The 14,939-nt window shown below is 37.3% G+C and overlaps 1 protein-coding gene across 6 annotated transcripts in view; it reads right to left on the minus strand.

Annotated features, from left to right (window-relative positions):
- The window catches only part of LOC121318350 (putative interleukin-17 receptor E-like), a 44,923-nt gene extending 30,189 nt beyond the window's left edge, over nucleotides 1–14,734 (minus strand). For all 6 annotated transcript variants that reach the window (XM_041254915.1, XM_041254914.1, XM_041254916.1 and 3 more), the window contains exons 1-2: nucleotides 14,477–14,734; nucleotides 14,299–14,383 (exon numbers count right to left, since the gene is read on the minus strand). The gene's annotated coding sequence lies outside the window, so the exon portion shown is untranslated. The remainder of the gene's footprint in view (nucleotides 1–14,298; nucleotides 14,384–14,476) is intronic.
- Between the last annotated feature and the right edge of the window lie 205 nt (nucleotides 14,735–14,939).

Genomic DNA, 14,939 nt, shown 5'->3' on the forward strand with positions numbered 1-14,939 from the left:
CTTCCAAATTAACAGGTTGTGTTTGATTTCATGTCAAATTCTGAAACTATAACTGTCTTTCACAAAAGTTTCTTAGATAGATTGCCTTTAAAAAGAGGAAAACAGCTCCCATCAGCTCTCAGCCTTTCCCTTCCAGAACGAATAGCGAGAGTGAATACAATTCAGGTGGGGGAGGTCTAGGTTTCCTATTACACTGCTTACTGCACAGCTTTGCATACCCTCCCAGTTAACCAGACACCAGACAGATAACCCAACCCTAAAATCGAACATGGACCAAACAAACACTGTGCTTCCTCAGTTATGAATATCACACTATACGAAAAAAGACCAAAGGTCTTTCAAAGTAAGACAAGAACAGGAGGTTTGTCCTATAGTGTAGTCTGTTCTTCCAGCTCATTTCTTTTGAGAAATCTGACCGTACATCAATAAGCATTGACTCTTTTAAAATGAACATGTTTAAAATATTTACCTGCGTCAATCCAAGGAAATATGCAAACAGTATAATACTAATATTGTAACTTGATAAATTCCTTAATTGACTGAACATTGAAAAAAAGGATTTTAATAATTTGCTTCAATTTTTGTGCTGTTTTGTAGCAAACTTTTTTCAGATGCTGTAACATATTTTAAGATAACATATGATTTACATTTAGCTAGCCATATAAATGCATGATTAAATGTGGACATCCTTATCCTGTAAAATTGCTGATTTACAAATACAGTATATCAGTTATTAAATGCATCAGTCATTGTATAGTGACACCAGTTTCAATAGTAGCTAACAAATTTGAAAACAACAAAATTCGCTTTCAGCATGACATTGCTTTTGGCTTTATAATGCCTTTTCACAATACTCACAATTAGGTCCTTGATCTGACTAAAAGGGATACCTCAGTTCAGGATGGCTGTCTCGAGTGTGTCTCATAAGTTTGTCCTACTTGTGTTCGATTGGAGTCATGTCTGAATACCAGACTGGCCATTACAGGACATTTATATTGTTTAGAAGTAAGATGTGTTTTGTGTGGTGTTTGCAAACATATCAGTTATTGCCGCAGCAGTTCATTGGTATCACTTGAGCATTTAAAGTGTCATCCCCGCCATCTGTATCCTTCCACCTCTTCATTCACAGGCAGTTCCACAATAGATTTGCTTGTTTATTGACCAGCCTGCTAGTTGTCTTGTCAGGACTGTTCTGAGGAGCAGATCTGTGCCTGGAAGCGATCAGCTGGTACAGGCTGCAGTGAACTAATGCTATAACATGGGTGTGAGGAAGTCCAAACAGCACCGTTAGATAGCTTGCTACACTCACTCATGGACAGGCTTCTCATTCATGACATACAAATAAACATGATATAATCTGGAGCAATAGAAGGATCTAGACAAATAACCTTATTTGTTTAACTGCTCACAAGAAATAAAATGAAATAAATTAAATACAGTAAATTGCCTAACTATTAAATGTTAGGAAAGCTGTACAAAATGTTTTTATGATTATATCTGGTTTGGTGATACTCTCATTTCTAAGCATTGACGACCTGTTACGAGTCACAAGTTATGAGTTATTCCAGCTCAAGATGACCCAGTTCTAGGGAGGTGTTCAATGTGTGCCCCATATGGAGAGAAAGTGCCTGAAGGTGGTACAAACATGCCCATTGTGATGGGGGGGGGGGGGTTCATGTGGGAGATAACGTACAAAGATGCCTTAAGGGCTTTCCAAGAAAACAATTCATTCATGTTCTATAAGAAGTCTAGGAGCCAATGTTGGTCTGCTTGAGCTGGAATGACCATTACGTCAGGAGATACCGCAGACAGCCCTGTTAAGTAGACTGAGTATTGAAGCTCATTCCATAGCTGATGAGCCAGCATACCCCAGCGTATTCTAAGTCATATGTTTATGTGCACAAGCAGCTTCTAGAGATTTAATATGAAATGATACATTTAAAGAATGTCTGATAAGCAAAAACAGATTAAGCTATGGGCATATGATGGAAGAATGTATATGTAAACTATCCACTGAGCTCGAATGGGTTCAGTTCATACCGTGAGCGACAAATCTAAACTTACAGTTTGCAATAACATGTTTTTTTTTTTTTTTATTAACCTATAAATTAATGCAATAACATTTAAATGGAAAAAAAATATCCCTAATATTTTACTGTGTTCTGTGTTGCTTGAGCAGCTGCACTTATTTTGCATATCTTTTCATTTAATGTTAAGTTCAAACACTTGTGGCTGTTTTGCTGTTTACTGCCATAGAAAGCCTCAAAGAAAGTGAACAAAAGTGAATGCAAATAACAGAAAATGCAAATGAACAAGAAACATGTGTATTATTCTTTACAACAAAGCAGACAATTTAGAAACATAATTATGAGCTGTGACAGTGAGTTGGTTTGTGTGATCTTTAGCATCTAAATTGTTTTAAGGCTACCTTTTTTATTCTGTTAATAAATATACAGCATAGCACAATTTAAAAAATTGCTATGAACTGTGGAATTTAAAATATGAAGAGGGCTTTGAGCACAGTGATTAATCTTGTAGATGCATGTTTTTTTTTTATAGTTATTCTTTTCTGGCAGCTATGCACTATGTTCTAATCTTTAATTTTAGGTCCCCACAGGCAGGAACATTTTCACATAGAAATTAAATAATCTACAAGGCCTTAATTGAAACGATGCTAAAAATCTATGGTTTTCCTTCAACGGTTAGAAAATTCATTACACACCAGGCTGTATTTCACAGCTCAGTACAGCTGTTAGCTGCTAATCCATTTAGATTCATTACTGAGAGACTGAGTCTAAAAGCCTGGTGTGTTGGCCCATAGCCATTACGTGATTCCTTAGGGAAAAGGACACCTACTCCTGTGATGAAGTATTTAAAACCACACTTGAGGCATAAACAGCAAACCAGATCCATCTCATGGGTAATAAAGTTACAGCAAAACATTTACAAGTCACTGGAACCTGCAAAAGACTGTATTTCTACAATTGGGGCATCTTACTGATAACACAAATATCTTACGATACAAATATTCCTCATCTGAACTCGCAAACCCTCCTCCTCCTTATTATTATTATTTTTCTTAAGCATAATGAACCACACCCTGGATAACTAACATGATTAAAATACTCATATTATCATAAGTTATTTATGTTTACATTCCCTTGGTAAAGTAAATGTATTAATTCAGACTTAAAGCAAAGATAACTGCTAAATTAAATTACAGTACTGTATTACACAGTTGGAAACTACTCTTACCTCACATGTCACAATTCTTATATCAAAATCTGACTTTTAGAAGCTACAAAATGTTTTATAATCAAAAGTCCTTATTGTCTTTTTCCCCTTTCTGTACTCAGATACCCCACCTCATGATGCATCGCCAGGCTAGTACGATTCAGCTACAGAAATGAATGTTTCTTTTCCCAGTTGTTGCTAAGGAGTGTGTGCTGTACAGGCCAGTTACTGTAGTGCCAGTGTTTCTTTGTGTGGCAAGGCTGTGAGTGCATACCAATACAGTAAATGCCAGTACTATACTACTGTAGTCTAGACATTCCAAAATCTTTTAATTATTAAACTTCTAGGGTAAACCTGCAGAAATTAACTATTAATTTATCATTCTACCCTTTTAAATACATATACCAGATTCTGCCGAGTCAACGCCCCAGTTTGAACGATTTCGTGTTGTGTTTTCACACGGGACACTCCAATTGCTTACTTACGAGATTATGTAAAGCCATTTATTTTATTGGACTGAAAATGTCACATGTTTGTATACTTTTTAAATTGAAAGACTTTTATTCTTGCATTTTTCACCTAAAATTGTGGTTTCTCATGATCTGCTTTTTCCTTGCACACTGTAGCTTTGAAGTTTAACGTTTTGTAAATATATTTGAAATGATAAAACAGTGGACATACTGCAGCAGCTTTGCTTTTTTTTTCTCCAGTCAATAAATATGTTAACTGCATGATTCTTTCCAAAATGGTTTAATAGATCAATTTAAAAAAAATATTCAGCGAAAAAAGGCACTTTACAGAGCATTAAAAAAAGACCAAAAAGAAGTACACAGAAAGTACACTGAACTACAAACACAAGTCAAAAAGGAAGTTAGAAAGGCCAAGAGAGAAATAGAAATGAACATTGCTTTACAACTTCAAAGAGGAGATTGGATGGCAAAATCATAGAGGAAGCAAAAAAAAATAGCAAATATTTAAATTTTTACTTTTCACAAGTTTTTACAAAGAAATTGACAACATACCACATTCATCCAGTCCTTTTTTTAAATAATGATAACTGAGGCAGAAGTGTTAAGGGGTGAGATCCTCCCAGTTAAATGAAAAGACAGTGGACATACTGCAGCAGCTTTGAATTTTTTTTCAGCCTTGCAACTTACCCGTATAAACTTGGATACATCTTTCCTCATTAGCTAAGATTTGTATGAACGAACTAAAAAACTGTAATTGTAGTTATTTTATTTGCACAAAGCATATTTTTATTTAGATTTCCAGAAAGCTTTTGACAAATGATTAATAAAACAGTGGACATACTGCATGCAGCTTTAACAAGTAGAAAACAAAAAGTACAGATTTTGGAGTGTGGTAACCAGTCAATAAATATGTTAACTGCACTTCTTGATTCTTTAGTGTGACAGTGTGCTGTGCTCTATCTTTCAATTTTAAGCATGCCTACACACCCACACACACTTGTGCCTTAACAACAACTTTAAGCAATATCAGTTTTTGGGTTTAATCATTGTATAATTACACTATGTATGCATTAGTAATTGATTCTAAAACAATGTTCAATTTATTGGTGAAAACTGTCATGGTTAAGTTTAAATAATGTCTATGGCTATTTTTCAATTAATGATCAATTATTGGATTGATTGGTGTCCTTTGAAGCTGTTTGTTTATTTTGGTTTGTTTTTAATTTAGTCATCACTGGTTGTTTTTACACCAGTTTTCTCCCTAATTTGTTAAGCCCAACTATTTTTATCTCGGTTCACCCCAGCAACCCCCCGGCGACTCGGGAAATGGAAGCTGAAACATGCGTCTTCCCAAACGCGTTCCTGCCAATCCGGCATTTTCACACTGCGGATCCACAGCGAAGCCACCAGACCTATAGTACCGGAGGACAACACAGATCTGAATGGCTCCACTGCAGACCCGCAGGCGTCCTATCAGCCACAGGGGTCGCTGGTGCGCGGTGAACCATGGATTTCCCTGACAACCTAATTCCTCCCTACCCGGGCGGTGCTTGACCAATTATGCGCCGCCCCCTAGGAACCCCCGGTCACGGTTGGCAATGACGTAGCCTGGATTCGAACCTGAGATCTCCAGGCTATAGGGCATATCCTGCACTCCACGTGGACCACCTTTACTGGATGCGCATAAAGCTGTTTTTAATTGACAATCGCTGCAGCACCTGATGAAGACACACTGTGTGTCGAAACACATTTTGTTTTAATAAATAATAAAAAGTTTTTAAACAAAATGCTAGAGGATTCCGACACATATATAATGGTCAAGTAAGAAGAGCTTTTTGAGTGTGTGACCAACCAAAATAATCAAGCAAAATATAAAGGAGGCTCCATAGCTATTCAGAATAGTGAGGATTATGTAGCTGAAGTTTTAAGACAACTTAATAATAAAGATTTTTATGAGCCTCTGGCTAGTGATCCAATATACGATTGAAACGAGAAGGATGTGATTTTGGATAGGGCTACAGGAAGTAATTTGATCACACAGTCAATATGATTTTTAGAAAACTGCATTCCCTATAACACATGTTTTGTATACACTACCGAAAATACATAAGAATCCTATGAAGCCACCAGGAAGGCCTATAATTATCAATTTTTTCATTAAAGATATAAAGATATTGCAAAAGATTTGCCATCTTATTTATCTGATACCTGTGATGTGATCAAGTTGCTCTTCCAGCATACATTTCCTCCAGATGCATTTTATGTTTATTTGGATGTGGAGAGTCTGTATACTAACATACGACATGACGGTGGTTTAGAGGCACTGTCATTATATTTTGAAGTAAAGCAAAATGATCTACCCATGGATTTTCTCTTGGAATTAACCACATTTGTATTGGAATCAAACTATTTTTTATTTAAAGATACATTTTATTTACAAATTCAAGGCACAGCCATGGGCTCTGCTTTTGCTCCAAACTGTGCAAATGTATATATGGGATATTGGGAAGAACTATATATTAACAGAAAAGATGATGTGTTATTAATATGGGCGGGATCTGAGACTGATCTATTTTTGTTTAGAGATTATATAAACAATACCAATCCGAACTTAAAGTTTACTATGTAATATAGCCAAAATAAGATGCTTTTTTTTAGATTTGTTAATTTCAGTAAATGGTGATGGTTCTCTAAATACATCTATTTTTCATAAAATCAGCCGATAGGAGCGCAATTTTGAATGCAGATAGTGATCATCCACTAATCAAAAATATACCTATGGCCAATTTGTACGGCTAAAAATATGTAGTGGTATGTCTGATTTTAAAATGAAAGCTGAAGGCATGCAGGCTCGCTTTCAATCTCAGTTATAATAAAAACTTAATTGATACCACTTTCCATAGAACTGAAATGAATGAACGTAGTGAGTTTGTAGAAACTATAAAGATTCAAGAAAGATTGACTTTTCTGATGATATTAAAAGAATAATCTTGAAACATGGGAGGATATTGGAATGCGATCCTCAACTTTGGCCTTTCATGACCTCTCCACCTAGATTTTGTTTTAAACGTGGTAGGAATATTAAGGCTACATTAGTCATTAAAAAACTTACCTACGATCATCCGTGACTGAACAGGGGTTAAAACGTCTCTTCCTCCGTATTCAGAAATAGCTGACTGATTCTATAGATCCTAAAAATGTTTTGTGCAACTTTTGCATTGCCAGTGACAGCGTTTTTTGGAAAGATCTGAAAACATACAACCTAATGTTAATGTTAAGCTGTATATAAAGACTACGTACAAGTGGCATTTTCAAAGCCTGAATGCTGCAGTATGCTTAAGGCTATGCTTCTGTCTGTAACAACCGGTTGTGTCCGTGTCTGAACAGCAGAGCAAATTGTCTCAAGAGCAAAGCAACACTCCAAGGACTCTTTAGGTTTCCTCAAAACATTTCAATGCTGATAAGAGATATTGTGAAAAGTCACTTATCTGTTTCTGAACTACAGTGCCAATAAGTTCTGGTTTGCAGTTTAGTCATTTTTAGTTTTTTATATATATCTATCTAATATGTCATGGCTTCATTTTGTAATCTGGTTGTTTATTTTACCATTTTACTTCATGAGATGTTTATTAGAAATAAATGTGCATTCTCAAAATATTATTTTCATTCAGTCCCCCCACACACACTTTTAGGAAGGCTCCTGCACCGTTGTTGTCAACACCCAATTGCAAGTCAACCTTTCAGTTATTCTCATGTAGTTTGACAGCTGAAGAAAATTAATTGAAATTATATTTTCAACATCACCTTTTTAAAGAGATTATTTACTTATTTATTAATTTGTATTTCTGGCACTGGCAGCATCTTTTGTAGAGGTGTGGGTCCCCAATGGCTTGTGTTCACAGGCAGTTGTCCATCTCCATTTTTTTTTTTTTAGAAAGGCTAAAGAAAGGTGAAAAATGTGTAATGATTTGTGCTTCGTAAAACCAGCAGACGTGGTATTTCATTTAACAACTGTAAATATTTCATGAAAACAAATAAGGCTTTCCTCAAAGGCAGTCCATGGGTTCATTATGACTGCTGAGCCAACAATAAATACGACAATAATAATAGTGAGAGAAGATAGAATACCTTAATGTAAATATAATACCCTTATATATCAATCATAGTTGTCAAGCATTTGTAGTAACTGTAAGGCTTTAAAGGTTGTAATGTTTAAACAGTAAACAAAAATAACTATATTTACTGAACGTTTAAACGTTGCATTGATTTTATCAAAAAGTTTAATCATTTGTTGTATCTGGATACATTGTAAAGTAAGTGAATAGTGCATGTGAAATTAATTTTAGAAATTGAAAAAACAATTCTACTTTTTCATAGACAATAATTACTATAGTTTAAACGGTTAACAACCATTTATACAGAAGATTGGCAACCTTAATAATAATAATGTAAAAATTTTAATCCAGTATAAAAGCGTACTATTTCGACATGCAAACCGTCAAGCTTGTTGTTTGAAAAGAGCTTTGAAACAGACTTAAAGCTATAAGTGTAAATGTGTTCAGGCTGTTAACAATGAAAAGAGAAATCACAAGTGGGTTAAGTAAAACATCTTACTCAACCTACAATATTACTAGAAAAGAGCCATATGTGTTACCTTAACAGGATTAAATCTCTTTCAGATACATGTTCATGATGTCATTTTACTTTTGAGTGCCAATCATGTGGCAGATGATCCGATAATGTGACAACAGTCAACATGGAACTTGGCAAAATGGTGAAGAATTCCATTAAATGAGAGGATTGTGTTACTAATAAAACAACAATGACAGCAGAATGTCACTCTTAGAAAAAAACTAGGAGATTGGACATTTTCCATGAGGGAGAATGCTTCATAGAGAAGTAGGTTTTTCAGGTCCCCAATCCACCTATCAGCTATGAATTCTGATCAGGTGCCACTAATCTTGTATATTCACTCTTTCATTTGCATTATCCAACAAAAAGAGATGATGTACTCTACACAGTGCTTCCTCATTACATTTCAATTTGACGCATAAACAAAAGTGAAATACTAAGGGTATGAAATTGGTGAAATAAGGTAAGTACATGACCTAAGAAGTCTGTCAACATGGCCTACGTGCATTACTGGGGGGCATTATTTTTGGCTGTTGTCTGATCTTTCATTTTATCTTTGGTCAGTGGTTAATGTAAATGTGTAACATTTGGAGTAATAAGCTTGATAAGGTGTGGAACACTCATAACACTGTGTAACAATTTTTATTTTATTTTTTTTTTGGTTCCTGGGTAGTAAGTGTTATTTCCTAATTGCTTATGCTTCAAAAGTATAGAAAATGGCTATTATTCCCCACAAACTTTGCTTTTGTGACCAGGACAGTTATATTTTGAAATTTACCTATTTTCCAGAACATTCCAGATAGATTCAGTGCTGAGTAAACTTGGAGTAACTTCTAGAACTTTCCAGTAATATAAATAGTAATATAAAATACAGGGGCCTTAAGTCCACCAGTTCAGTTTAGTTCCAGCTGCCTAAGTGGATACATAACTGCATTTTTCTGAGATGGCATCAAGAGGCTGCAATGGTGGCATTCCTGATGGGTCTCCAAGGCGGTTTTACCAAGTTTCCCTGCTGTCTTTGCCTTTGGGACAGCAGGGACACCAAGGCGCACTACCACAGACAGGACTGGCCACAGCAGACCGAGTTCTCTGTGGGGAGGAAAAACGTCAAGTGGGAGCCACTGGTGGACCCCCGGAAGGTGCTGATGCCACCACTGCACATCAAATTGGGCCTTATGAAACAATTTGTCAGAGATCTAGATAAGGAGTCAGCAGCCTTCAAGTACCTTCAAGACTTCTTCCCTAAGCTGTCTGAGGCAAAGGTCAAAGCCGGTGTCTTCGTTGGACCACAGATAAAGAAGATCCTGGAGTGCAATGAATTCCCCAAGAAGCTCACTAGTAAGGAGAAAGCGGCTTGGAACAGCTTTGTCGCAGTGGTTCGGGGCTTCCTGGGCAATCGCAAGGCCAAAAACTATGTGGAGCTGGTTGAGACTCTGGTGAAGAACTACAGCACAATGGGCTGTAGGATGTCCCTCAAAATCCATATCCTTGATGCTCATCTTGATAAATTCAAGGAGAACATGGGAGCGTACTCGGAGGAGCAAGGCGAGCGCTTCCACCAGGATATACTGGACTTTGAACGCCGCTACCAAGGACAGTATAACGAGAACATGATGGGAGACTACATTTGGGGGCTGATTCGTGGAAGTGATTTACAGTATAATCATAAATTGAGAAACTACTCACTTCTAAATCTTTTGTAGTCATTTTTGTATTACTTTAGTATAAATACATGTTAATTTGGATTCATATGTTGTTTTTTTCTGACTCTGAACGAAGACACACAAATTCGCCCGTTTTCTCATTGGAAATAGATCAATTTCAAAATATCACTGTCCTGATCACAAAAGCAAAGTTTGTGGGGAATAAGCCATTTTCTATACTTTTGAGGCATAAGCAATTAGGAAATAACACTTACTACCCAGGAACAAATTTTGTTACATAGTGTAATGGGCCTAATTTATTGAATGATATAGTTACTGACAGAGTGACTACACCTGGAATCCAATCAGTGAAAACTAAATATGTACAAAAATTGTCATAATACAAAAAACTAAGGCACAACACCTTTCCAATTATCTACATAGCAGGTTTAAGCAGCAGCGGCTGCACCTATCAAATTAACAGGTTCTTAATGTACACATTTTCCCTTGAGGGGTTTGTATTAGAATTGTTAGGTTACTTACCGTAATCCTGGTTCCCTGAAAGAGAAGACAACCAACAACATACTTATGGGATATGCCTGCCTATTGGTAGGTATTTACTGAGCTCTTTATATCAGAGCTACTGATAGGCCCCTTTCTGGGGCGACTTCCTCGGTCCCGTCTACCGAGGGATCAAAATAGTCAGCCCACAGAAAGCCATTTCTCTTTTTGCACCGAGCCCGTGAGGGCAACCAATGAGACTTTGCAAGGTTTGTTGGTCGTCTTCTCTTTCAGGAAACCAGGGTTACAGTAAGTAACCTAACATTCCCTTTCAATTCAAATGACAACAACAACATACTTATGTATACCAGAGCAGTCGTGAGAGACAGAACGGCAGCATATAAGGGACGCATCAGAATCGCATAACCCAAGGTTAGCGGTGCGAGCGTGCAACCTCAAGGACCCTCATGCATACTGAAAGCAAGGAAGGATCCATCACATTGAGGCGATAGAACCTAGAGAAAGTATGCAGCGTAGCTCTGCTGCCGCAATACAGATATCGGACAGCGTCTGAAGACGGACCAAGATGCAGCCAACCTTCTAGGAGAGTGCGTAGCTACTCTCCCAGGTTGGAGGTCAAGACTGTGTCCACAATCCAGTGCAACAGTCGCTGCATTGAGAGGGGCTGTCCTAGGGTCTGTATACTGTGACAGACAAAGAGCTGGTCAGAATGATGCAGAGCTCTTGTCCTATCCACGTAACATCTCAATGCCCGCACTGGGCAGAGGAAGTTCAATCTCCTAGCCTCCTACTAAGAAAACATGTGGATGGAAAGACTCCAGTTCCACAGACTGATTCACATGGAATGCTGTGATCACCTTAGGGAGGAAAGAAGGATTTGTACATAGAGACACCCAGCAGCCATCTTCCCAAAGCGCATTCTGCAGTGTACTGACAGTGTGCATCTGAGAGCCTTAAGGCGGACAGATGGTCCCATTCAGGGAAGCTTCCAGCAACGACATTACTGCACGCACCAAGCACCACGTGCAACCAAGCACCACGTGCACTGAGGCCCCAAAGCACCAGGGGGCAGCAGTGCGTACCCTAACGGTGTGCAGTCACACACCTGGTCAGCGTGCAGCATATACCAGTGAGACACACAGAATGAAGCCGTGGTGGGCGAAGAAACACAACAGAGAAAAACAACGGGAAAAAACACACTATTTTTATATAGGCCTATTGTCAAAAGCAACTAGCTACAAATCTAGCGATTTCAGAGATATAAAAATCGGTAAAAAAAACTTTGATTATCCTGTATTATCAATGTCCTTTTATAAGAATCATTGCCAGGGTAATTAATTGAAATCCAATAATGCCCGACGCCATTTGAATAAGCAAGGAACTTCAATACGTCCTTTGCTTAGCAATGGGCTCAACTATCAGGGGAGCCTGGTCCCAGGGGAGAGCAGATTGTGTGACACCTCACTGGCAAGATCACCCTGCCCCCTCAGCGTTCCCATACTTCCAGATTTAGGACTACACCACTGCTCATGATATGGTTCCGTAACATCAGCAATAAGTTTTGCAGAACAAGAAACAGTGATCTAAGATGTTGAACATTTTGCGACTAAAGAAATGTGAAGTATAAAATGTAATTATGTACCTTTTGTGCTGCCCCCTTCAATTTGCCGTCCTAGGTGGCCACCTGTTTTGCCTATGTGGTTACGCCAGCCCTGGTGGACAGTAAGCCAGGCTGAAACACAGTGGCACTACAAAACCTGGCTGTTCCTGATTAAAATCGGTGCTCATACCAAGGAACATTTTTTTTATTAACTTCAAGGGAGCTTCTAAAGAACATAAAATAAGTTGCCAATGTTTCTACTCTAGTGTACCCAGTTGTTGTTTTTATAAGAATAATTGCAAAGATATGCAGAAAAGTGTACAGTCACATATGCAAATGTTTAAGAGATTACAATAACAAAATACAAAATATAAAAGTAATTTAAAATCAAGTGAGACTTAAGTAAAATATGTAAAACTATATAACTTAACTTTGTGTTATGTTGCGAGGAAGCTTTTCTTTGTGGTGTTTGAGCTTTTGGGTTGTAACAGGAGAGATTTATTTGTAACACTTATCTGTAACTATGTCAACAACTATGTCTTTTTGAGATGTTTATGGGGAAATCATCTGAAAATAACCAACTGACCGCATACGATGAGGTCAGTTGTTTTTAATTAAATCTGAAAATTACAGATTTCATTACCTATTCAATGTTGTTTCATTTTTTATTCAATTTCATTTTTTTTTTTTTTTTTTAAACTTTCTATCTGAAAGTTCTTCAGTCACCTAGCATGTGATAGTGCTCTCTAAAGCAACTACCTGATTGGTGGATAAAAGTTCTGAGTAGAAGCAATGCTTTACATTACAGCATCAGTTAGTTATTTGTTGGATGGTGCAACAATGGTCTTATTTTGTGGGAATCAAAGTGCATTACCGCAGCCAAGAAACATGCTTTCTGTGGGTTCCTTAGCTTCTGCACCAGCGCATAAGAGTACAGTCTCAATTGGAAATTCTTCCATGTTCAAACATGAAATTCTGAATAACAGTCTATTGCTGTAAGTCTCTATAATTACATGCAAAACTGCCAGTTCAGTACTATGCATTGCACATCCCCCTGAAAGATCCCAAACAACTTAATGCTTCCTGATTATCTGCTGTGTTTGACATTTCTTGATTAGATTCAATTTGTCAATATTGTATACTTTCTCATCCAGTTATTGATTATGATTGATGCTTGAGGATTAAATGGTAAATTGTTGGAGGAAGCAAGACTTTAGTTCTGATTTATGAGTTTCATTTGCGCCTGTTTAATATGGGTCATGTTTGCATGACCAGAATGAATTTACGTGGGTGAGATTCTCACCTGAGTGGTTCCCATTTAAAAGATGACAGCTATGCAACTAAGGTAAAACAGTATTTAATTATAAAAAATGTACATTCTACAAATGACTTGGAAGTAATGTATGACACAGAATGTTGATAATTATGGTTATACATTATTTAAAAGATATTCAGTCTTAGGAAGTTATTTCGAGCTGAATAAAATATCTACAGTACGACAATACTACTTGGCAAATCTCATTCATTTTCTATGCAGTTTGTTATATTTTTATTTTTATTAAATTTTTTTTATTTATATAAAATATAAACTTTAGATAGATAGATAATATCTATACATACAACCACACTATCTATCTATATACCAATACTGTATGTGTGTTTGTTTAGTAAGCGCACCTATGGAGCTAGGTGTTTGTTTTGGTTTAATTTTTGTTTTATTAGCGTGGGTGCCAAAAGAAGAAACGCGCATACGCACAACCATATAACTCGTGTTGTGTTGGATACATAAGCAATAGAGGACTGGGTTTAAAAATAAACCGGGCCGAAACAAGAGTCAGGTTAAGTAACGGGCCAGTTACAAGTCCTTAGATCAGTTGGCGATGGTTGGCAATAATACTTCATGTGTGCAGGGGGGGGGGGGGGGGGGGGGGGGGGGGGGGGGGGGGGGTTGTGAAGGGTTGGGGTTTGGGTTAAGTTGGAAACCTGATTAAAACACACAAAGATAATTGTGTTGAAACCTTTTCTTGTGTGGAAACATCCTGTTAATGGACGGTGAGTTACCACCCAAAAACAGAGTGGTGAGTAACCAGTCAGTACCCAACAAGAACAGTTGCAAACAAAAACAAATAGAGGATTACACAGAGAGGTTATACAGAGGGTGGCCCAATCCGTGGACACTGTTCTGCATTATACTTACAGTATGCTACACTGCTGCAGGTGTCCACCAGAGGGCAACCTGTTTGCCTGTCTTCATACACTGATTGAGAGAACAGTACCCCCTGCTGGGGAATATAAATATTAATTAACTTTGTTTTGTAATGCACTATGGATTATGCAAAAGAATGACTTTAAAAAAAAAAAAAACTGTTACTTACCTTGAAATCCCATTGTTGGGGCCAACTGATCTGAACTGTGCAGTTGCCTTGAAAAGAGTCCTTGACAAGAGAAAATTGTGGTTGGTTCTCCTATTTGTGGAAAATATAAAAAACCTGTTGCCTTGAACCCTGTTGTCTGGATCAATCATAGACCTCGTACCTCCACCCACCTAGGATACCTATAAAACAGTGAAATAATCTTTCACTATGTAACGATCACTCTGCACAACTGAGAAGCAGTTGTACTGTCCTCCCTAAGGAGATACTACCGGCCCAATATCTATAACTAATTAAGTCAGCAAGAGTGACAGACAGCAAAAGCAGGGAAGTCAGAGGTGTCAATTTCACAAACAAACGGTTTATTGTTGTAAACTATAATGTAATAAATTAAATATAATGGCAACAACTTATTGCAGATAACTTTTAGTGGAAGGGACAGGTGAGTAAGAAAGTAAAGTGAATT

This window comes from Polyodon spathula, chromosome 7 (assembly GCF_017654505.1).
Source record: "Polyodon spathula isolate WHYD16114869_AA chromosome 7, ASM1765450v1, whole genome shotgun sequence".
Taxonomy (NCBI): Eukaryota; Metazoa; Chordata; class Actinopteri; order Acipenseriformes; family Polyodontidae; genus Polyodon; species Polyodon spathula.